The sequence below is a fragment of the Diadema antillarum genome, unplaced genomic scaffold, assembly GCF_040938485.1.
Source record: "Diadema antillarum isolate AM-2024a unplaced genomic scaffold, OU_Dant_1.0 seq00000903_RagTag, whole genome shotgun sequence".
NCBI lineage: Eukaryota > Metazoa > Echinodermata > Echinoidea > Diadematoida > Diadematidae > Diadema > Diadema antillarum.
In genome coordinates this window covers 389,677-415,862 of record NW_027271762.1, presented here as the reverse complement: position 1 = coordinate 415,862, position 26,186 = coordinate 389,677, and the positions used below count along the sequence as shown (strand labels likewise).

At 37.4% G+C, this 26,186-nt stretch overlaps 1 pseudogene; it reads left to right on the top strand.

Annotated features, from left to right (window-relative positions):
- The first annotated feature begins 6,048 nt into the window (after window positions 1–6,048).
- LOC139741102 (uncharacterized) overlaps window positions 6,049–26,186 on the top strand; it is a 37,547-nt pseudogene continuing 17,409 nt past the window's right edge.

Sequence of the window (26,186 nt, the reverse complement as noted above, 5' to 3'; positions counted from 1 at the left end):
ACCAATCCTACAGCCGCGCTAACACTATTACAGCACAGTAGTGCATTGATTGTGTGCAGCAGTGTGCAGTACCAACAGTATCGGATCATCGGGAGGTAGGAGTGCTATAATACACGTGTCCCGTAAGAAGAATGGTACCACAGATGAAGTTTACATTTTGTTCCCGACTACCCAATGTGTATGGTGCAGCTGTGTTTTCTACCAGTCTGTGTATGTTTAGATCACTATAGAGGGCGCAAGACATAAATCACAGAACAAACCAAGCACTCCAAGCGAAAGAAAGATCGGCAAGAACAAGGTTTTAGTATTTAATAATATCAAAGCCTATAAACAATGAGGTTAAAGAGAATAATATGGACTACGAGTTCCAACTGGCCTTAATTATTCAAACAACTGTCAGTTTTCTATTGATGTACAAAAGAATTCCACAGGTACATTTATGCCTTTGATGATCGGGTTTCGATGCCCCCGTCTTTCTGAGCAATCTGAAGATTCATTTTGAACGCTAACATAAATATCGACTATATTATGCTTTTTTTTGTATTATCATCTAAATGAAATGAAATTTCACGAAGTGATGAAACATAAAGACTAAAATGAATCTCTCTCAGAAGTAGGCCTTGTGCAAAAATAAATGAATAGATAAATCTTAGCTGTCAAATTGTTACAGGTTTTGAAACTGAACCCCGTTGGAAAGCCGATTTTATCATTTTTCAAATCAAGCAAATAATAATATTGATAATGTAATCTACATTGTAGAATGTTCTTTATTCATTATGTCAGATTAGTGGAAAACATGTAACGTCGAGTGATTTTGAATCTTATTTCATTGATTTTGCATTTTGCAATCGCGGCATCGCGTGAGTTACAGTATAACGGTAATTATTATGATTAGATATTATGTGCGTAATGCGTCTTTCTAGATTTTGTTTTAAGGCAATCTGCCCTCGTGTTATTAGTTCAGTATTTTATGTTATAAGAAGATTGCAAATTCAACATTCCCTGTATTTCCAATCGCTTTGTTTTGGTCCTCTCACAGTTTTTAAAAAAGTGACAATATAGGCTAACACGTATTATTGTTACTATTTCTGTTCATTGTATTTTCCTTTACTATAATGTTGCATTGATATTGGATATCACTATGATAAATCATGATTTTCAGTTTTTAATCGTATATACGACCTCCGTACGTTCACCGCTTTCTTTAAATTAATGTTGATACCTCGCGCAAAATCGGATCGTCATTGCGCTACGGTACTGCATATATGTAACTGCATTTTTTTTAAATGAAATGAATTAGATTAAATTAAATCATGGCCTGCAATGCTCTCACAGGTGTAGATGTCATTGAGTTGGTGGTACTATACACTGAAGAGCCTATCCTACATAAAGAAGACCCAAATATTATCATAACATAGTTGCCAACACTTTTACAATCTCGTGTGCAAAAAAAAAATAAATAAACACAGTATAAAACATGCTCATCGCTGAGCACACTATACTAAACTCATTTAGACCTACAGCACGCATGACATGATCATACAACTAAACTTTGATTGATGCCAAGGGACTTTCAAAGACAACAGAAAGAGCACGCTTAAAGAAATATGGATAGGGCCTCTATATTACAAGAACATGCCAAATCGTTGTATGGCATTTATTTCACCGTAGGCTCTGTCTACAATAAATATTGATGAATAAACAAATAAATAAATCATTTACGTCAATTTGATATCTTATTAGCTGATAACGTGAGATCAACGGTGTTTCCAAATTTTCGACAATAAGTGGCAAATTAAAACGAAATTAGTCTTGATAGGATGCCTTAAAAAAAATCTAAATTCTGCACCCTTTGTCACTGAGTATTAGTGTCATGGACACTGGAGTGACTCGAAAACTCAAAGCACTAACGGCTTCCATTTTATTCATTAATAATAAAGCTTTACTTAAGATAAGTCCTTTATCGACGGAAGATTCTGTATATAGAATGGGCTATATCCATGGAAGGTACTACATTGCTCTCATTTCGACAACTTTCTAATAAAATAGCTCACTGCATTTTTGTCTATTATGTTTATTCAAAAGCCTATAAGACTTTGCCAAGAGAATAATGTGTCACAGAAATAATCATGACATGCTGTTGTTGACCCTTCACCTCTTTAAAATTATATAACTATTATTCTACAGATAATGGTAAGCATAAAATTAAAAAAAAAAGAAAGACGTGCGGTTTCTTGCGTTTCAGTTGCTTGGGTTAACGTACAAAGAGGGTGACATCTTCTTTAAGAATATGGATTTTAGTGTGCATGACGAACACAATAATTGTCATGGGTTTGTGTGCACAGGACCCAGATCTTCTTCTTCTTTTTTTAAATCTCATATCTTGACAATCTGTATGAGTATATCCTTATTATTTCATCGCCGTGTAGGCCCTATAACTAACCAAAAGTCAGCGATGGAATCGTAAAGAAGAGTCCATGCAGATGGATGAACAGAAAGGTATAAGGGTTTAGAGAAAATTGTTGAATGTTCACGTTTTCCATGTTTTCTTATGGGATAAACATTTTAATCGCGAGCAAGATGTAGACAAAGTGTAAACTTTTTCCACTTCTAAAGGTCATGAAGGCGCTGGTGACGTCATCAAATCGCACGTTCTTTGGAATTGCCCATGAACTCTCAAAGTATTATTATCAATAGTTGTTTGTATGATTTATTCATAAAACCGGTGTTTCCAACAAATCATATAACTATCAATCATACAATAATCTTATGGAGTCAAAAGGGGCCTGAGCTTTCGATCCTATGGATAGCAGAATCTTCGTCAGAGGCAAAACCATTACCATTATACTATTATCAATATCATCTTTATTGCTATTATTATCATTTTTTATATACACTTTGATATGTTTGATAATTAGCATTGGTTGACTCTTACTTTCATTTTGTTGCTTCTTCTTGGTACCACTCTTTTCTTTTCTTTATCCCTCTGTTGTTCCTCTTCTTGTTTGATGTTGCCTCCCTATATTATCCTTACCCTACGTTGCCAACGACCTCTGCCTTTTGTCTGTCTACCCTCCTTTAATCCCCCTCCCTCTATATATAGGGCCTACCACTTGGGCTCCTTGCCCGTGACCCCCAACCCTCCCCTTTTGTTTTCCTTGTTCCGTGTCCCTATTATAGCCCTCCCCAGACTGTTCTTGTTGTGTAAAGTCCTTATACCTGTGTGATTGCTGCATGTCACTGCCTTTTTGTCATTTTGCCTCTGACGAAGATTCTGCTAGTATCGAAAGCTCAGGCCCCCTTTGACTCCATGCATTGGCTCGCCACAATTGATAAGCAGAGTCAAGCAGTTTCTTTTTGCTATCTATCTTACTTCAACAATGCCTTTTAGGGGGCAGAAGACTCCATAAGTTGTTAAAATTACATAAAAACACGATATACAATCAGATGAAAAGTTTCATTGCAAAATGAGCTAAGTGTCATTTTAAACATTTCAAAGTATGGGGTTATTGTCCATCGTCAGATAGAGCAAAATAAAACCTTTCCGGTAATACATCACTGCATGGTAACATAACAAGGAATATTCTAGAACAAGTTTTAATTAAAATATCCCATATTTCTTATTATTTTCTTTGTTTTTTAATCACAAATATATGTCAGCTTTAATAACAAGAATGGACTAAGCTCCTTTTGCGATAAAACTCTTCATATATAGCTTTATGAATAATTAGATAGTTGTGACTCGATGACGTCACCACCACTTTTAATTTACGTGACAAGCGGTTGTGACCAAAACAACTATTCTGTGAAAACACCCTAAACAAGTTAAATTGAATAAGTAAAGCATTTTAGGTCCAACTTTGACGAAAAGTCCACCATTCTTTTTGTCAATATTTTTGTTGTTGTAGTTGATTGTATACTCTATAAAACACCAATTCCATGATCGGAGAACATTGCACTTTATTGATAAGTTTGGTGAACTTTGGAGATCGACGTTAAAAGTGAAAAGTTCTTGTCTTCTTTATTGTGTATCTTGACAACATAACTATACGGATGGAGTCTTTATACGGCTTTTACAAATCAGCACAGACCTACTCATAGCTATAATGATCATAATGGTGCCCTAGCTGTATCATTTATTATGATCAATAATAGATCGGATGATTTATCTCTCAATAGACAAGAATGATTGTTCATAAGTTTGCACTGTTTTATTCGATCGTGTCAATCTTTCCCAAATTGCATTAATTTATCAATCCATTCTTAACAAACAGAGAAAATGATAAAAGTGAAGTCGCACTGTGACTGTATGCAGCGAAGTGTAAAACCGCACACATAAAATTCTTGTATCGCTGGGAAAATTGCTGAACAAAGTTTACACCATTATGAAAAAAAGTACAAACTCAAGGTGTTAGCAGCAAACGAAGTGCTGCTTGTCAAGCTGAAGTTATTCTTAATGAATGAATGAATGAATGAATGAATGAATGATTTATTACCAAATTTATAAGTTCAAGTTTACACTCACAGATAATTTATACAATCATTGAGAATATAATAATAACAATACAATTAACAGGAATACAAGACATGAAAGTATAGAATCAAACTTATCAACAATATGAATATGAAAGTACAAACATATTTACAAATTTGGTAAAAGGGTCCAACAAATAGCAACGATAGTGGACGTTGGCCATTGAATACAGAAGAATTAAGAATGTATAAATTCAACAAGAAAACCATTATAAACAAATGTATTTACACTATGTACAAGATTAACATTTTGAAATTGATAAGTGTACTTACATTACTTATATTACTAGAATTGAAGTTTTTGCTTTGTGGATTACAAAATAAACAAGTTTATTCCAATTATGTGTATTCTTCCAATAAATTCTTTTTGAAGACATTACATTTTTTTTTAAACGAGAGGATGTATAACGTAAATCAGTTGAAAGATTGTTCCATATTTTAACACCTGAATATGCTTTTGATCGCTTCCCTAATTCTGTTCTGACAGTTTTTAGTTTAAAATATATTGCACATTTCTTTGTTTCTTGTTTCGTATGTATGGTCAATATGAGAAAAATAATACGATGCTTTATGAGGTATATAGGTTATCATTCAATAGATCATAAATGAATATTCCAATTAGGTATCTATATTCCTTAACATCCAATAATTTTAGTTCATACAATAAGGATGCCTGAAACTTTGGACTGTTATCACTGTCGACATTCTCTTTTGTAGAATTAGAGTAGGATTTAAGAAAGTTTTGCTTGTTCCGCCCCAGACCTCCAATCCGTAGGTTCAATGTGAGGTAGAACAAGGAGGTACTAGGCAAGCCTAGTACCTCCTTGGGTAGAATAAAAGCATTGTATAACAGTAGCAATTGTTTAGAGACGAAGTGTCGTATTCTGTACAAAAGTCCTATTTTTTTGTGTGCTTAAAACAGTGCATACATTCTTGATGTGTTTCTTCCAATTTAAGTTTTCATCAATACAGATTCCGAGAAGAGATATTGAATCAACTGACTCTAAGACGGATTCGTTAATTGACAATTGACCAATTATCACTAGTTATTATCCTTCTTTCTTTCCTCATTTAATGTTAGTAGCAACGACAGTCGATAGGCCTATCGATATTCGTTACTCGTTTACTTACACATAGCTGCCCACTTCAAAGTGCCTAAACCAAACGTTACAATTTTGATGTCCAAAATATTAAATATGATAGAGTTTAAAAAAGAAAGAAAGAATAAGAATGAAGCATGCAGCGATCCTGGAGGTTGAACCACAACAACAAAAATTGAAACAGAGAACCATCCGGGGATCTTGAACACTGTCCCAAGACACAAAGGTCATCATTCAACACCGGAAAAGCAAAATTCAGTTGAATAAGTAATGTGTCCTGAGAACCACACGAACGAGAATAATAAACATCATCTTAGTAAGCGCGAGTATGATGAGTCATAATAATATCATCCGTTTTGTTTTTGCTGACAGCGAGGACAGCGCCATCTACTGACTGAAAAGCAGCAATGTCCGACAGCTGTGTGTATTCTGACAAAGTTGAAAAATATAAATGGCAAGAATCCAGAGCAAAAATATCACCAAGAGTATTCCAGGAAGGATGCACGTTGCTAATGGTTGTGTCCCAATGAACATCTAACCTGAGGTAAAGTATTTTGTGAGAGTGATTTGTTTTATGAGTGTATATCGCGATAATGACCTAGTGTCTAAACGAAACGTTGCCGTCGTTGGATATCGAGTGGACAGGCGCTGACCTGCAGAAAATATCGTCATCTGCACTGCTGCAGCACTACATACACAGGGCACACTGGGCGCATGCAGTCAAGGAGCGCGGCCGTAATAAGGCAAAACAACGTAACTCAGAATATCATGTTCTGAGAAAAACGGCTTTGAAAATTCAATTGGTTCCCATTTTTCCGTCATAGGAGCAAAACACTTTTGAAGCAGCGAAGTTTATAAGGCATTAATAAAGAATATCTCGGGAAAATTTCAGTAAAATAGGACTTCCCGTTTTAGAGTAATTGTCATGTTTAGAATAGATACAGCATTTTACCGAATCACAGCACTGTGCTGATGAGTAATTCTAGTTTGCCAAAAGAGCGTATCCTTACTTACGTTGTGCGAGAATCCTCACGCGGCAACATATCAAATAGGCAAAAGAACGTATCCTGACTTACGGCGCGTAAGCATTCTCCCGCGAAGCCACTTCAGTATGCCAAAAGAACGTATCTTGACTTACAAATATTTGCGCCTCAACCCTTTCATCAATGTAATTAGGCAGAATGACGTATCCCAACTCTATGGCAACAATCTCTATGATTTATTTACTTTGACAATTTTGTTATAACCGGATGATAAAAGTCCAGTTATGTGTTTTTAAATATACATAAGGAATAGTGAAACACGTTAGCTTGCAAAATTATCGATGCAATTGAACATTTTCATTTTTTTTCTGAAAACTTACCGAGCATGTACTAAAATGTAATTAGTTGTTATCTACCAATTACCGTATATTTTTATTTTACTTCATTTGCATACACAGTTTATAGTTTATTGAGATGTCCATTCTTTTTTATTATCTTTAAGTGTATGTTTTTTATCTCTTGATGTAAGATTTTTTTTCATTGGGAGCGTAAGTGGTTTATCATTCATGTTGTTTTAACAAAAGCATGGATTTGGATTAATATTGACAACTAAAGTACGAGTTTGGGTAAAGTCTGAAAATGGATTTCATTACACTTCTTATGCCATGTGCTACAATTAAGATGAACTTGAAATATGTATAATTTTTAGTATGAAACTATTATGACTGTATGGGAACTGGCAAAAAAAACCCCTAAAATAAAATGGGTATAAAAAAGAATTGTATAGACATCTGCACATACACTTCGTTTCAAAGACACATACACGCATGTGTTAATATTGAGACTCCTGTTTTAATTTCTATCTTTTCTTTGATTTATTTAACGATTTCCATTGAGATGAAAGGATTTGAGCAGACAGAATAAAATTAAGTACTTTGTTTATCGTTATAAGTTGTTGATGTTTGGTTGATTGCATGAATTGTATCCGTAAGGTTAAAATGCCTCAATTCTTTGAACAACAACAATAATAACAATGATTTATCAGGTAAGTATGAATCCAGGTTTTAATGTTTTTAGGTGTAACTTGACCACACACACACACACACACACGCACACACACAACCAAGCAAGTACAAAACACACACACACACACACACACACATCTCAGACTTGTCAGAGGTGCAAACATTCTCTCAGTTGAATACAAAACTGTAACTTTGAGATAGACATGACAGAAACGTAGATGCAGAGACTGATTTACATTTTCTTAAAGGTTTAATATAGGGAAAAAAAATGTGTGTACATCTGTTTCTCAAAGACAACAGAATTACAGAAATCTTTCGATTATTTGCAAGTCTTAAAAATATGAAATATGTATCTACGCTTTCTTCTTACAATCTAAGATAGAGTTTGATATGCCATTATGCTTTTATCACATTGAAAGCAAATCAGCAGTAACTATAAACATTATCATGATGGTAAAAGAAATAGAAAAAAAAATGTAATTTACTTCCCGAGTAAAGTAGCCTTTATTATTACGTACCACAGTTGAACAGAACCATGGGACCAAAATTTTCAATTCCAATAGAAAAGAACATTTTTTTTTTTCTGGAGATTAGTTATACTTAGTTATACTATTACCATATCAGACCTTCGCATCAATTTTTACCTTGGAAGATCAGAACATCTACAAATTATAAATAGCACACAATGTATTTTTAATCCTTACTGTTGTTGAAGATCAAGTGTAGTAAGAAGTAAATACTTGGGTAAAGAACAATTATCAGGCAGCTGAAACGAAGGGAGAATTTGAAACAGTATTCACTTTAAACACATTTCAATAAACGTCTTATCACAACAGCGATTTGCTGTGCTGCAATACATCTGCATTGTCTGAGAGCTCCCGGAGAGATTAGGCTCAAAATAAATCAAAATTATGCAGGAAATAAAGGTTACTATTTCCCTGGTTTTCTGAAATATGTTGACAACTTTCAATCAACATGATATTGATTTTGAGGGCAAGCATTTACAACAATATTTGATATGAACAAGTGATAGTTTTGCCTAAAGTTGATAATCATCATTTCAAAGGGCAATAAGCCCTCATCACATTTTTTTTTGAAATAGAATCTTTAGTTTCATATCAATATATAAAAAAAGAAATCTTTCTTGTGCCTTAATAACGTAAGAATAGTCATTAACATTTCACAGTTGAGTTTTGCGAGTTCTTAATTTAACTGTGAAAGATTTACTTGATCCTATGTAAACAATCCGAGTATTATTATTTTTCTTTTAGAGTTGACTGATCTAGTGCACAATCCACTCCATCTTTCATGAGATTCTGACGGGCGTGCAGAGCTGTTCTGAAATTTGTATAGTTGCTCCTTTCTCTGCTTTCGAACTGCTCGGTAGACCACTGCAGGAAAATGAAAAAGAAACGCAAGAGAATAATTAACACAAAATAAAATGAGGCACTCTGTATTTTCCATAAAAGAAAGCTAGTGAATTTCAATTCTGCTTTAGTTATGTGATTAAATTCTTCATTAGGCATGGTTGTTTGTAACAAATCCTCTCTCACAGACCCCCCCCCCCTCCTCCTAAAAAAAACAAAGAATATGAGAATGAGTATTTATGAAGAGTTTGTTCGCAAAACCGATAAGTCCGTTTTTGAAGATTTTGAAGTACAGTCTCTCTCCTAAAGTACAATATGATATCTTTTAAATTATATACTGGTCAGGCCATAAAATGGAACATTTTTGAAGTTGTGGTCAAAAGAAGCAAACAATTTCTTATTCTCTTTATTTTTCTTGACCCTTAATCGCAAATATCTCCATTTGGCAAATATGGACTTATCGTATTTTGCAAACAAACTCTTCAAATAATGAAATACACTCACAATATCTATTATTCAACATCATACAAATACCCCTTGAGGATGCACAAGGCTGTGTGTTTGTTTTGAGATAGAATATGGTTACCATTTCATCAGTTTTCATTTAATATTATTATTTTTTATCGCTAAGGAATGAACTGTGAAATGTGGTATTCTCAAATTATCAGAGTGTCATCATCATGGATTCTGCCTTCTTTTATTTTTATTTTTTTATTTTTCCAAAAGCCGGCTTGTGTCGCTAGTGATAATGACAAAGGTGGGATTCATTTCTGCCCCCTTCTCCTAATGCTTTTTTTGTATGAATTAATAGGTGATCGTTCAACGTGTACCTTTCATTGTACTTGATACACTGCATTCCTTTTCTGTGCTGGTCTAGGCTGGCGGTTGGTGTGGACACTGAAAAGAGAGACAAGCAAATATGTATATCAACACGAATGTTCATATCACCTAAAGTAGACGATTGGGTCTGAATATTTGAACTTTACATAGTATTTAAAACCACCTAACTTAAGAATAAATATTTGAATTCCATAAGCTTTTGCCCTCAACTTTTTTATGGGGGAGGGGTGGAACGTATTAGCATGTATAGGATCTACCATGGCAACAATGCATTATATCGTATCGAAATGAAAAAAAATAATGTTTTAAAGAATATGTACAGCTGACTAAAATTGCACAAAGAATTAAAAAGAAAATAAATCAGGCCTCCATAGTTAGCAGGTAAAGAGTACAATTAAATATTACCTTATTTTTTAGGCTAATTTTAAGTGAGTAAATTCCTGTATGTATGAAAACACCGCAATCACATTCTTCATCCTTTCAAGAAATAACAAACAAGATCTAAGACTACTTATGTTTAACCAAAGATGTAGACCAAACATTACATTTTATCCCTACCTTTCTTGCCAAAGTAATGATGTTAATGTCATTATTAGAACATATCGTTTGCCATCAGTTCATGTAGCCACTAAAGACTAAATGGAATTTATCAGTATCAAGCTTTATTGTCATTTGCTTGAAGTCGAGTCTTCTGTTTACTATAAAGCTGTTACTTTACAAAACTTAATTTGAGGTAGAAGACCTCAAGTCGAATGATGTCGATGATCATAACAGTATATTGGGGTCCACTTCCTTTGCGCCAAGGTAAATTTCTTTTGAGAGTCACTACTTGATCTACTAGACCACTAGTAGTAGTACAAGTATCCTACATTTACAAAGTCCTTTAATAGTAGAACCACAACAACACCAATGAGCCACGTTTTGCAAAGCCCACCGGCAGGAAAGGCTGTCATACTCATAGATCTATGTTTGCTCTTTATTTTCGTAGCTTGCTGTGTTTTTTGTTTATTTTTTTTTACTAATCGTTTTCTTAAATCTTAGTGAAAACTATAATTGAAAGTACTGGACCCTACTAGCATAGCGTACTGTCGTCCACTCTGTACAGCCCAATCGCCGTACTTCGCACGGCGTCTGGTCGGGCTGGATCAAACTTAGACCTGACAAAAACAAAATAAAACTTACCGGTGTTACCGCTGATTTTCTATGTGGTAGCATTAACTGGTCAGGAGAATATCCATTCCATGACTGCAGAACAGAACAACTGGCATGACTTCATGGTTCACACTGCAGCAAAGCTTGCCTGCCAGTCAACCAGTACTCTGCTGCAGCACTGCTGCAGCTGTTGTCGCAAGCGGCCCGGCCCGGCATCAGCGGCGGCACTACACTCACTGCCGCGGCTGAAATGGATCTGCAGCACGTAGCCGTAGGTCTTGCACATAGAGTTATGCAGTGTAGCGTGTGTTGTGATGGCCACGATATTGATACGTTGTTTTGCCGTGCTGACTGTAGCGCGCATGGCCCTGATTTTATACAGCAAAGCGCTGTATGATGACATACGTTCTTTTGCCGTGCTGACTGCAGCGCGCATGGCCCTGATTTTATACAGCAAAGCGCTGTATGATGACATACGTTCTTTTGCCGTGCTGACTGTAGCGCGCATGGCCCTGATTTTATACAGCAAAGCGCTGTATGATGACATACGTTCTTTTGGCGTCGCAATTTCCTTCTTTTTTCTTGAGAAACCACCATGAAAAAACAGTGTATGTAAAGATACGTTCATTTGCCGTAACAGCGAAAATGCTTTCTTTGTCATTTCTATACGTATCTCAGCTTACGTTGTTTTGCCTAGCTGGAAACGGCAACGTTGTGAAAAAGGTGTGTGAGATACGCTTTTTATCTCTGAAATGGTAAACATTTGAGAATTGAGACATTCACCATTAAAAAGAGCACATTTTATTTAGGAGCCATATGCTCATAACTCAAAATGCCCAAATTTTGAGTTACGTTCCTTTGCCTTATCACGGCCGAGCGCTCATACGATAATACCGAACTGCTTGCTCTCGCTTGCTGCGGCTGCTGGCTGCGTAAATAAAGGTGTCCACTACTCGATAAAACGGAGCTCTAAAGCTACCCTAGACGAGAGTCCCATATTTGAGTTCTGAAGGCCTTGATTATGATAATCTCTTTGTGCGGGAATTTCATTGCTGTTGTTTCCTTGTCACACTTGTGTTGTCAAGAAATTCAATTCTATTTCTGACTTGATCGTGTTGATGTTGTCTTTGTTGATGTAACGTTAGAACCTATACTACTTTCTACTTCTAATATTTTTATACAAGCATAAAAACAGTATTACTATATATTAGTAGCACAATGGCAATCTCAGTATTAAACTATTAGTATTACTATTACTCTTTCAAGTTCCAACATTCTATGCCATACTCGTACACTTGACTTGCATTGCCTGCTTGCTTGCTTGAATACACAAATTTTATAGTCTGTGTTCTAGATGCAGGTTGACCGAAAGATCGGTCTGTATCTGTCCGTCGGGGAATGTTCCGTGGAGACTGCGTCTGGCTTCATGGATCCCCTCCGTACGGAGGACAGCGGTTATGGCAAAATATAAAAGAGTCCTCCGGACAGACGGATCTTTCTGTCTAAGATACAGGGTGCTACATGGGTAACTTTCTTTAACCACTTGCCCGGTCGGGCAAGCAGATTTTCAAATTTGATGCAAAATACTTGCCCGAGTATCAATTTTACTTGCCTGAAAAGAAAGCCCCAAATATAAGGAAATAATATAGAAAATCATGTGTAAGTCAAGGGCTTAATAAAACATAATCATTTGAATAAACAGCACACACTGATTCACAAGCTTAACCCTTTGAACCCTGCATTATTTGAGATGGTCGTGACCCTCACCCTGCATTATTTGCACATATTGAGCATATTTTGCTAAATGACTGAATACATTGGTAATACATACAAAAAATACAACAAAAACAAATAACCACAGGTCTGTGAAGTGTGGTTATGATTACTCCAATTTTATTTGAGCTGCAATAATAGCTCAGCATGACAATACATGTATAATGATTATAATCATAATGATAATCATCAATAGTAATGTTAGCTATAAAAACAATAACCTCACTCCCTGACTGTGCCACGCCCCCTTGACTTCGACGATCACCAACATGATCACCTCCAGCTCCAGCTCTAACGGCATCTCAGCTGCTATTTCCCCCGCTGGTACCCGGCTAAGATTGTACATCACCTTGTGCAGCATCTAGCTCATCATCTGTGTCCGTCTCATCTTCAAAATCACTGATTTTGACTATAATATGACTTGTCAATAGCTTCCTCATAATCACCAGATGATTCACCTAAGATTATCGCACGAGCCTCCTCTGCAGAATAGCATCTTTTTGCCATTTTTATAGCTCAAAACTTACAAATCCAAACCGTAATCAACGAAAGTATAGACCGAAGAACCTCTCCACATCGTTGTCGTGAGATGGCGTTATACATGTATTTACGGGGTCACCTGACAGTTAAAACTCAAGTTATCAAAGTCACATGATTTCTGGCCGGTATACCGGCCTTTAGGGTATTTGCACGTTCTGCGCGCGGCCGGTTTTCCGGCCTTTCGGGTTCAAAGGGTTAAACACAATGGAGTAACAAACTTGGTCAGATCAAATGTTGCTTTTGCATTGCATTGGGACTTCTTCACATAAGTGTTGGAAAGTTGCTGAAAGGAAATATTAAGTGTGTTGTATTAGTATTACTAAATAGGGCCCATTATCTTTGGACTTCTGTATGGTTAACTTTGTGGATTTGTTGGGGGGATTTAAGTGAAAAAAGGTGGCTTCAAAATTTTTTGCTTGCCCAGTTCGGGCAAGCATTTGTTCTCATTGTTCAAAAACACTTGCCCGAATTTGCTTTACTTGCCCCAGGCAATCGGGCAAGTGCTTAGTTATGTAGCACCCTGTAGATAGTAGATTGAATCAATTTGATTTGTCCAGCATTGATACAGTACCATGCTAAACTGTAGTGTTAGACATCATTATGTTCTCATTTTCCTTGCCTTTCAGCACCAATTCCACAAGACACCATGTCTGAGGATTCATCCAGGAGAAAGAGCAACAATCCAAGCCGAGTGTTGCAGAGCACCGATGGTGAGTCTTGGGCGACAACACGTCATCACAGCATGAATATTTGTTTTACTGTGAAACATAAGTATTTTATTGGGCAAGAAGCCAGCAAGAGAGAGAGAGAGAGAGAGAAAAAAAAGGGGAGGCAATGCAAAACTTGGCTCATGTTCTTTGAGTGAGAGGACTTTTGGCATACGTAGGTCTACATCATGTCTAACTAACAGCTTATACACACAACTTATCACATCCAAAGATAGGCCCTACTTCACTGTCTGTACTTTAGGCCAAGTAAAAAAAGAAACCAGTTTCTCGTCCTCGCGCGCATCGATTTTGGCCGCCGCATCAATTTTTTTACTATTTACTATTTTCAAAATGGCGCTGAAAATACCAAGAAATTCATAATTCTCGTCCCAGCCCGCTCCCCGCCCGCATCGAATTTCAGTTGCCGCATCGACTTTTTTGATATTTACTTTTTTTTTCGGCCGCCGAAAAAAAAAATATCGACAATAAAAATTCACCTACCAATCGTGATTTCTCATTTCTAAATACGCCTTGCGTCCTCTACTTAGTACAGCTGCTTCTGTGGTGCGTATGTAATATAACGCATGCATTTCACACTGCGAGCTCGGCAAGAAGGAATGACCCACAAAGCAGTCCAACTGTATAGTTGGATGGGCGCGCGGGCCTGAGCTGTGATGTACAGCGTACTCGGTACGTCGTGAATGCGATAGCGGCAACATTTTTTGCGAACAATCGCTGATATTCCACGCATATTTCGCGCATTGTTCGTATTTTTCCCCGTTTCTCATATTTTAAGCGGATGAATTGCACTGTACAAATGCTTGTGAGGATTGTATCGAGTTTGTATGTATACATTACATTTCCATGTCATTGTGACTAAGTGCATGTGTGTGCAGTGTCGGAAGGTACGGTGCCAGTGCAGTGGCCGTGCCGGTCGTGTATGCGTGTCTGTAGCTGTCAGGGTCCCCATCCCCCCTTACCTGGTCTGTCAGCTGTCTGCACGCACGAATGAACACATTCGAATGTGTTGATGCCCAAACACTCTGCTCTGTAACATTGCATCTATTTTGAAGAGAAAATGAATGCGCTTTTCCAGCAAATGTAGAATTATTAAATGGGTGTATCTACGAAATAAATAACTTTTCCACGGATTCTGGTTTGTCTCGTATTTCTGCGGGATACTTTTCTTTACGATGTAAATTCATGGACACGGCCGTGAGTCGTATCACCTGTAGTGTGATTGAATCATTCATCATCCAAATGATGAGTGATTATCAAATGTCTTTTTAGAACATGAAGAAACATCTTTAAATGTTTAATGCTATAATGCCATATCAGTATCATTTTGACATCCATGTACCAGCCAGTTTCCAATTGAATGTGCTACAATTGTACTGTGAAGAGATGCAGATAGGCCTACAGCGCAGCTGTGTGGACACAAAAAGTCACAAACACCAATGATAAATAAAGCAGTGTTTTGAATATCATGGAATTTATTTCAGTCGTACATTTGTTGATAGAGTGTTTTATACCTGTTTCAATTAATAGCACAATACATCAGAATTGCAAGTACACTGCCGACTGGTATCAGAAATGCCATTACAACACTAAATACCAGTATTGAGATGGTCATTTTCCCTTGACATCTGTTATAGTGGAAAGGAAAAGCAAATGTATTTCTGCATGCATGAAGTTTCATTTCAAGTATGGTACATATTTATATCTATTTGTTTGAAAATGCACAGAGTGCTGGCAAGACATACACTTGGGACCTGGTCTCTCATAACACAGCTACCAGAGTGATATTTCATTTCATAAATTGGATATAGAAAATAGTAAAGCCCTCTCTCGTTACCTTTCTCAGAATTACCGGACGAGAAACACAGGTTACTTTCATTTTGACAATCCTCGAAAAAATAGTAAGATATCAAATAGTAAGGACCTCCCTCATCGCCTTGCTCAAAAAACCCGGACGAGAAACTGCTTTCTTTTTTTACTTGGCCTTATATAATTCTCTGGCGTGTTTGTTTTTTACTGCATCTAAGTCACTATGATTTCACTCTATATTCACTCTTTTCTGAAATTCACTCCTTCGTGAGAACGTTTTCACTACTTTTATTTATTTTGTATCTATATTTTATTTCATTTTAAATCAAGGAGAGTAGATCCATGGACATTACAAAAAGATGACCCTGAAAAGCCAAATGCCAATGAAGGGGTGATATTAGCACTTTTGTTTTTCATAATGTAATGATACAAAAATGAATGCAAAATATAATAATGAATAAATAAATGAATAAATAATAATAATAATAATAATGATAATAATAATAATAATAATAATTTTATTATTTTTTTTCATATAACAGATCAGTAACCTAGCAAACAGCTGTACAGTTAAGCTGGACACTGGAATTCTGTAAAATGTGACACTACATTTAAGTGTATGTTTTTGTGTGTTTACATATGTGTGAGAAATTTCTCAAAATTTAGGTTCCAATCCTGTATTACACTGTACAGCTGTACATGTTAATCATTTATCTGTGATAAGAATTTATGTTCTTTATTTACACTTTTGTCAAAAGAGTCACACACAAATCCCACACACCTACCTGACTTTGTCATAGTTATTTTTTATAGTCACATAAGACAACAGCTACAAAGAAACAAAAAAAGAAAGAAGCACACAATTGTCTAAAACAACTCGGACTGTGAATATCAGCCTGTTGATAAATGTTTGATTTTAAGCGCTACTGAATAGTTCCTGTGAGTGTTTCATGTGTCACTCTAGTGAAGCTTTCAGAGCTTATTTGTCTTGAAATCACCTCAGCAGCAGATCAGCCAAAAAAAACCCCCCAAAAAACCCAAACAAACAAATCAGAAACCCAAATTCAACAACAATAACAATAACAAAAAGCAAATCAAACCAAGCCAAAACACACACACACACACACACACACACAACACTTGTTACACGAGATGGACACATGTAATTTAACTGTGAGAAACATGCTTTGTGGCATCTTATTTTAAATAGAAATCCTTAAACAACCATCTTCTCAAGTGAACATAAAAGAAACACTTGCATGCAATTCCTATTTTGTTTGAAATATGGGAGAAAGTTAATGAAAAGAGATAATATTCATTTTTTGGCTCATGTCAAGGAGGGCATACATGTGCACATATATGTGCATGTAAATTGTGGATGAAAAAGTTATGGGAGAAAAAACTGAATATCAAAACAACATGATTTTCTCTGAAAAAGGTACCGGTATATAGTATGAACAATCACTGATATTATCAGTCAATGGCCATAATGTTCATTCATGCCATTCATACTGAGAGAGCGGTATTATCTCAATTGAATCTATTTTCCAGGATTTATAATGTACAAGTAATCCAAACATACATTGTACACCAGGCACAAGTATTGAGACCATGGATACAGTGCTTGAATCTATTCATGGTAATCAACTGCTCCTCAGAAGCTGATACTGTACGAGCTGAAAATTACAACTCGCGAAAATAACGATGCGCAAATTTTAGTTCAGTTAGACCCTCGCAACCGCGAAATTAATAACATGCGAAAATGTCCTCCAAGTAGCAATTCGCGAAAATATCTCTGTACGCGAAAATTTCAGCTCGTACAGTAGTACATTCTACAGTCTGTACGTGACAGATTTGTACTTCAGGGAAAGAGACAGACTGATTGAAAGTCTATTAACCCTTTGAGCTTTGTTTGTTGATTGGTGCTCAGACTGGAGGGCTTTGTTTGCTAATGGGACAGTCATCTTGAAACTTTTTGCCACTGCATCTACAGGATTGTACAGTGTATAGACCGATTCTGTGATGCGCTATGTGTATTTTTGGCATGGGCAGCGCCATTAACGCGGTGTCTTAGCCGACCCCCCCTCCCCTCTCCCCCATCCCCTTCCGCGCACGGAATGAAAAACTGATGCATGGTCGTTTTAGCCAATAGGTGTCTTGTACTGAGTGTGCGAATGCTTGCTTAGTGCGCGAACCTTTACAAGTGCGCGATAAACATGTTTGCCCGGGGGTGGGGGAGAGGAGAGGAGGGGGGGGGGGTCGGCTAAGACACCTCAAAATGAGCTAATGGCTGTGCCCAGTGCCACAAATTGTCTGCTGCCCTCAACGAACCCGAATAGGTCTACGGGTTTGTATATATATAGAGATTTGCCTAATCCCCTCTTGATACCTAGATACCCTTTTTGTATCTCCCTGGCCTACCCATTGGACTGAGGCACATTGCTATTTTAATAAACACCTGAGTAGCCTTGATAACTTTACAACTACAGTTGTAGGTCAAGTTTGGATGGATTAGTGAATTCTGATGAAAAAGCTTGGCAAATAAAGATACAAAAGTGCTTTTAATAGACACATCAAGAGTTAAACTGGGAATGAGCAGGACAGTGTTAAAAATGTAGATCTGTATCTGAAATCTGTCATAGAAAAAAAATCTTCTTTGTTTGAATAATTCATCCAAAGCTTGTTATTTCTTAAATATTGATAATAATTAATAATAATAATAATTGTTTTGGATATAAACTCCAAATTTTATTGTCCAAGAATGGAAATTCATTTTACCCAATTGATCGTGGGCCCGGCAGCCACTGAGCAGCGCCAGGTCGATGTTGCTCTTTACCTTTTCAACTGTTGAACAGCAAACAAGGTAGCAGCAACTCCCATCTTTTAACGTCTTTTGGTATGACGTGGCCGGGGTTTGAACCCACGACCTCCCGATTGTGAGGGCAGCCGCTCTACTCACTGAGCCAACACATCAGTGCTTGAATATTACTTAAATATTAAGTACTGTAAGAGTGGAAATGTTTGCAGTGTAGAAATTATCACACAAATTATTTGTTTGCATGCCATTTTATGTTCCAGTGGTTGACGTCCTGAATTAAAAAGGCACAAAATTCATCTTAACCCAGCCGAGCGCGAAAAATTACTCGCATGAAGATATCCACTTGTACAGTAGTCTCTTTGCTACATACATGTAAAGGTACACTGTATGTATGATGTGATTGGTATGAATGACATGATCAAGGCAACACAGAACATTTTGATAGACAAAATACACGGTATGATGGTAAAACCATTAGTATGGATGAACATTTAAGGGACTTTCATGATCACCAGCACCTTTGAACCTGTTAAAGACATCGTTACTACCCAATAGATGCTTACAATTTTGAATTAAACTGTGTACCGGTAGTCGCACAAATCAGCATTAAACACATTTCAGGACCACACTATTAGATACTGTGTCACCAAAAAAGATGATGAAGTCAGACTGCCCAGTCTCCCTGATTCCGACATACAAATTGTACACGTAAGTTGTCATTCATTTCACATTTCAATTTAATTCACCTTTATTTTGCATTAAAAAAAAAAAGAAGTAAAATATTACAGAGATTTCTTTTCGGTAACTCCTAGAAGAAGCAAATGCTTGTCGGGTAAGGTGCACCCTGTTGCATTTGTACTTATTTTAATTAACATAAATAATAATGAATAAATAAATAAATAAATAAATGAATAAATAGATAAGTAAATTTACATGCATTTATATATTTAATAAATGAATACAATCACAGGGTATAACAAAAACTGATAATAATGGAAATTAGTTAAAAATGAGACATCAAATAAAGTATACATTTGTATGATGTTGGCTGAAATGTATGATGGCTCAAAAAGATGTGAAATATCTAATTGAATTTTAAATGGAGGCCAAGAAAGCAATAAGAGAAATAATTCATGAAACTTTTAATATCTCATGTCTGTATAGAATATGAAAATCTTCTTGATTTGGGAATTATCTTTACCCCATGAGATATCAAAGACATGCACGCCGTCTTCCTTTAATATTGTTATCGGAGCTGAGTCCTTGAGTTTGGTGGGTGAATGTGGGTAGCTCTGAATGATTTGCGTGCTAGGGAAGGACTAAAGCTTTGTACATTGTGCGCATCCAGACAATGATTACTACGTATGCGGCTTTATGAATACTGTCTGGGTTTACTATGCAGGTGGCTACATACTTTTTTTTTCTTTTCTTTTTTTTAAGAAGAAAGAGGAGTGAGGGGGAAAAACATCAACAACAATTGAACAGATGAACATTGCCTTTTGTTATAATAGCAGCCGTGCAATATTTCACCACTTGATACACAACATGTACACTGGCACAGTTGTACAATGTAACATATTGTCTGTGAATATTGGAGATTTTAAAAGCATTTGGCATGTTGCCATTTCATAAGTAAGTACTACAACATAGTAATGTTATTCCACACAGACTTGTGAAAGAGGAACCCTCCACTAGGTACACTAATATTTCTCTTGTTTTTCTTTTCTTTTGTTATTATCTTTACTTCCTATGGAAACATAATACAGTACATGATCTATCGGGAGAAAGTTGATGCAAACTTTGTTGCAGCTATACAACTTTTTTTTCTTGTTTGTTTGTGTTTGCAGCACAATGTGCATGTTGGAAAGAAGGGTTGCCTAGCCACAATACTTCTAAAGAGATTTAATACAGTTGGCTTAACGTGATTTGTTGAAACCATTCTACAAGGCACTTTTGATTTCATGGTATTTCTTTTGAATTTTGTGTACCAGTACAGATTAGGCCATGCTTTGAAATTTGCATAAAACATACAAGAAGAAATCACTAATTTTTGGTAGACCGTGAATGAGATCAAATGATTTGCAAAGCATTTTGTGGCATGATTTATTTGAATAAGTGAATTGCGTTTCCGAAATAAGGCTAGATGTGAATCTCCTTTGATTTCATGCCATTGTGCTTTATTTTCAGCTAATTTTGTTTTTTCAACGTTTAAAGTAAAAAGTACAAAGCTACATTGTAAATCTATATGCACATTTCTTCAGTCGTGTCTTGCTTATCAAGCCCCCCTCACTCCCAGTTACTCCCATTTCTCATCCCCCTCTTCCCCCCCACCATGTGCAGATAACGACATCATCGATATCCCAGACGATGACGGCATACAAGTGATCGACAGCAAGAGGTGGTACCACCAGGATGAGAATGTCGACCACATCACGGACGGCGTCATGGGCTTCGAAGTCCGCGGTATGGATGGTGGGGAGGCGGGAGCCGCAGCGTTGGGCAACGAAGTAGACGGGGAGGAGAGAGGGGAATCGCACTCACTTGAGGTCCACGAAGAGAGTACAGGTATGCCATCTGTGTTTCATTGCTCAGGGCTTGACACTAGCGATGGCCTGTGTCCTGGGGCCACTAAAAATCAATGTCGGACCACCAAATTCCCATAAAGGCTACCTTTTGGTGTGGCCTTATCGGGCACTTAACCCATTGAGCATGGACTGATTTTGCTTTAGCATGCATTTCTCATAGGCACCTGCCCAAGTACAGTATATTCGGGACTAGTCTTCAGCGGGCTATTTCAAAGATTAAAAATGGATTGTCATGTTTCTGCTTATTTTGGGCCACTATGTTTTATTTTTGGGGGCCATCAAATTGTCACATTGTGGGAGTTAAGTGTCCTGAATGGGCCATCAGGGGAAAAAATTAGTGTCGAGATCTGCAGTACTACTTCATTACAAAGATACACAAAACATAGTAAAGCTGTGCATCACAGTTTGTATTGTCATGATAACATGTTCTTCGTCATCCAGGGTAGCCTCTTCAGTGTCGGCACTGTTCTATCTGAGTGCCCTGCCATTGGCATTACCAGGTAGTGTTGCAATGTACCCATTTTCACACACCTGGGTTGAGAGGGACATGGTGGGTGAAAACATCTTTGTGCAAGGACGTAGCACTTAACAGAATTCAAACTCTGGACCTCGGTTTGAAATGAAAGTCAAGAGTCTTATCCACTTCTGTTGTGCCATACACTGTATCCCCCCCCCCCCAAATGTTGACAGAACCTTGAATTAGTCCTGTGTGGTTGAATGAGAATTTTTACCCCGCTTTAGAAGGCTGTAATTTTGCCGACATTTTGTTTGTCTGTTTGTTTGCTTGTTGGCAAATATTTATGAACGGATTTGGAAAGAATTTCCAGGAAAAGTTGATTTAATGACACCAGGAGCAGATGGATGAATTTTGGTTGTGATCCCATCACCGTCCAGATCCAAGAATTAAAGAGTAAGCAGAAAAATTGAAGGATTCTTTATTATTTTGAGATAGGGTCATATTATGTAAATAGCTCTTGTTCTACCAGTGATATTAATGTGATTCCAAATGCTGAGGGTATGTTTTGAGGGTCGAGAAGTCTAATAATGCAGATGATATGAATGTAGGACAATAATACAGAGTGGAAATAACACTGTGGGTGGAAATTAGCTGTGTGGCGAAGGTCTGCACTCTCCAAGTACTTTTCTAGTTTATCATTATCATTATTATTTTGTTGTTGTTGCAAAAATAACGCACATTAAATCTTCTAGCTTTGGTCGTACCTACATTTGCAAGTGATAACCCCCCTTCAATATGAGCTCCAAAGGGTTATAATAGTTTGGATGTAACATACTCTTACTTTGATGCCAAGCTCTGGGATAAATTACCTGTCCTGAGAGACAGGAGGATGTATAACAGAAAATGCAAAGCAACAACGTGAATCTATGAAAGTTGCGAGACTCGTTTAATTTCTTCATGTCACAAGAAATAGTACTTCCTGTCAGAGGTTTCCTCTTTACTCCCCCCCCCCCCCCACAAGGGAAGAACTCTGAGAGCACAGACCTCCACCAAGCAGCTCATTTCCACCAATGATCTTGTTCTTCCATAGTGATCAGTGATTTCCACCCATACGTACGCATGCTGAAAATTGCCCGATTTCCCAATATAGAAGCCTTTTGTTACGTCATCAACTTCCAGCTGTGCGGCTCATGTTGCCCTAGCAAAAACTAGAGCATGCACTGTAGTGCGCGTATCGTGCTAACCTAAAAAAAAAAAATATGCAGCTTGAACTCCCAAGTTTATTAAGTTGTATTAAGATAGGAGCAGGCAGTGCTGAATGTGAGTTTATGTTTTGCCTTTTGCCTTTGGTCTGAGCCTCCTGTCCCCCTTCCACGCCCCCCCCCCCCCCAACACACACACACATACACTCTGAAACCCAGGCCAAGAAAAAGTCCTGAGCAGTTTTTACTTGTCATTTATTGAACCGTTACATCCATGCATCAAACACTCTGTAGAGCAGCACTTGATGGAACAGGATTTTCCCAAGAACTAGGCACTTTTACACCTGTCAATGTGAAAGATGAAATGCATTTTCTTGAGGAATTTTTCATCTCGCTCTATACCTAAATACATCTTCCTTTAACAAACCGATAACTAAAAGTTCTGCGTTGTGCGGGCTGATATCGTTGCAGGCCACACGTCTTCCCAGTCCATTCTCCAAGGAGGACGCTTCAGTCTCAACAACCGCCGCCACTCCAGCGCCAGCACCTTCATCCGACAGAGACAGTTCATCGAGATGACCCCAGACAGTTACCAGTCTTACCCCATGGACCTGGAACCCAACCAGGTAAGCCCTATACACCTAGGCCCGAATTCACGAAGGTGGTACAAATGAAACCATGGTTTAAACCATGGACAAAAACCATGGAGCGCCAAGTGTCGCACGGAATATTTCGTTACGAAATTGGTCATTTCGTCAACAAAAAGACCGTTTCGTTAACGAAATTATCATTTCGTGGACGAAATGTTAATTTAGTTACAGAATATTGTCATTTTGTTACAAAATAATCATTTCATCGACGAAATGACTGATTTCGTAAAGAAATATTCCATGCGACACTTGGCGCTCCATGGTTTTTGTCCATAGTTTAAACCATGGTATCATTTGTACCACCTTCGTGAATTCGGCCCCTAGTGTTTTATACCAAGTTTACAACGTGATTCTGGCAGCCATGGCAATCATGTTTATAAGCTGTAGAAAATATGGTGGACAAAATGGGATGGATGTGAGACAATCGGAGACAATACTGGGAGACTGGGATCAGCAAACATGACTGGCCGTGCCATGGATGCAGTGTCAGATTTTTAAATTGTCAAAAAAATTTGCGACGGCAGTTATCATGCCGATGGGGAAACCTAGTACGCTATAGTCAAATGCGGCAACAAAACTTGACAACATGTAATAGTAAGGCAGTAACAAAACTTGGAGGTGGTGAGTATTGGGAAGGCAACAGGAAATACGTGTAGTCTAGCCTGACCAGACGCCTTACGTTAGCTCGATGCTCACTAGAGTGAGGATGCTCTCGTAGCAAATGTAAAATATGGAGGGCATCTGCCATGGCACACATTGTTTTTGGGCAAACAGGGCTTCCATGGTCACCCGGAGCATTAATGCAGCATTAATACATTGATACCCCATTTATACAATATGTGAAGCCTCCCATAGCAGCCTCAAGGAGCCTTTCACCTCAGCATTTAAACAGACAGAATTCAGAAAAGAAGATCCGATCCGATCTGATCCGATCCGATCAGGTCATGTTCTGAAACCATCTGCATGTAGAGGGGTTGGTTTTAGAACCTGACCTGACCGACACCACTTAATTGAGATGACTCCAAGACTACAGGTATCAGTAGTTTCTTTGTTCTGAGAAAATGAAGAAAATGAAGGAGAAAAATAAGAAGGTTATAGATTGATAGTCAACACTAACTTACAGCTGTATCATACAGGAGATTTACAACACATTGCACTGTAGCTTGCAAAGTCTTGAATAATGCATTGCTCTGCATGAAATGATGCATTGTATGCTACAATGTACCATGGCGTTTCTTCATACTCATGTGGGAAGTAGTTTCCATGGCTGGCCAGAGGATGGGGAATACCCAAGTCTTTTACATTCATCAATATATTCATGTACCATATTTCTTTTTGTTTTTCTATTTTAGGGGGCGGTATTTTTGTAGGAATCTTAAAGGCATAATTTACCATTTGCTGAAGAAACAAAAACCCAGCACTAGTGCCTTAGAATAGTTCTAAAATGTGAGTTAGGGATAGAAACAATCGCTGTAAAAATTTGAATCCGTATTATCGATGTTAAGTATTGTTAAATATACAAAATGTGAACAATAGTTATATAAGAATGTTTCCAGACTAAACCGTCTACAGTTACCTTTAATGAGAAAAATACTGATATTTATATCTCCTTATATTTTAGGCTTTATTGCAAAAAATTTATATGGTAGGATGTTTTGTGATACAACAGACCTACATAATATATGCATCAAATGTGATATCTTGAACATTCTTTTTAAATCACTGCTCCCAAAGGTAAAGAGCACCTTTAAGAAGGAAATGTGTCCTACTTACTGTAAACCAATGTCGTGTTATCTTTGAGTGGTGTATGTACAGCGAAAATAGTACACTGTACCCATGATGGTATTCATTCCTCCTATTTAAGGAGTCTTGCCATTGTGCCATGTCATTGAAGCAGTGTTTCTGATTATTGGTGTCCCAGTGGGATCTTGGCAACTGTAGAAAACATTTCTTTGTCAGTGCTCCTGTTTAGGATTATACAAGTCTGTGTTTGTTCACTGTCTCAGATATGAAGTTACTGTACCTCGAGTGTGTTGTAAGACCTGCTGACTGTACCAGCACCTTACATATAAAGTGGGTGGTTTCAGGTTTGGTGCTAGTGCTGGTGCTAGTGTTATCTCCCAAACTGTGGGAATTGAGTGTTGAAAAAAAAGTGATGGTGCTTGGCTCAAGTCAAGTAATAAAGAATGTAGTCATGACTACTTATAGTTCTAGTCACCTGATGGGAAGACAGATTAAATGCCACAAATTTCATCCATTCTCCAAAGTATGATGATCTTGATTTTGCTGCTAGGGTCAGATGTGTGTAGCCATGTCTAGAGTGTTCGTGTACATTCCATGAGCAACCATTGCACTAGCATAGACTTTGCATGCGCAATGTGCATCTAGAGACATGAATGTGGGTCTTGCCTATAACTGCATGTAGCAACGCTAAACACCAATTCTGAACTTTATGACAAATATGATAATCCGTAGAGGCTAGTGTTAGCCAAAGGGGAAAATTATGTAAATCGCCAACACAAACAGTGGAGCTCACAGACAACATTTACAGTTGTAACACCAGGGCCCTGTTTCATAAAGGTGTTCGTAAAGTTACGAACGACTTACGAGCGACTGGTGATCAGTTC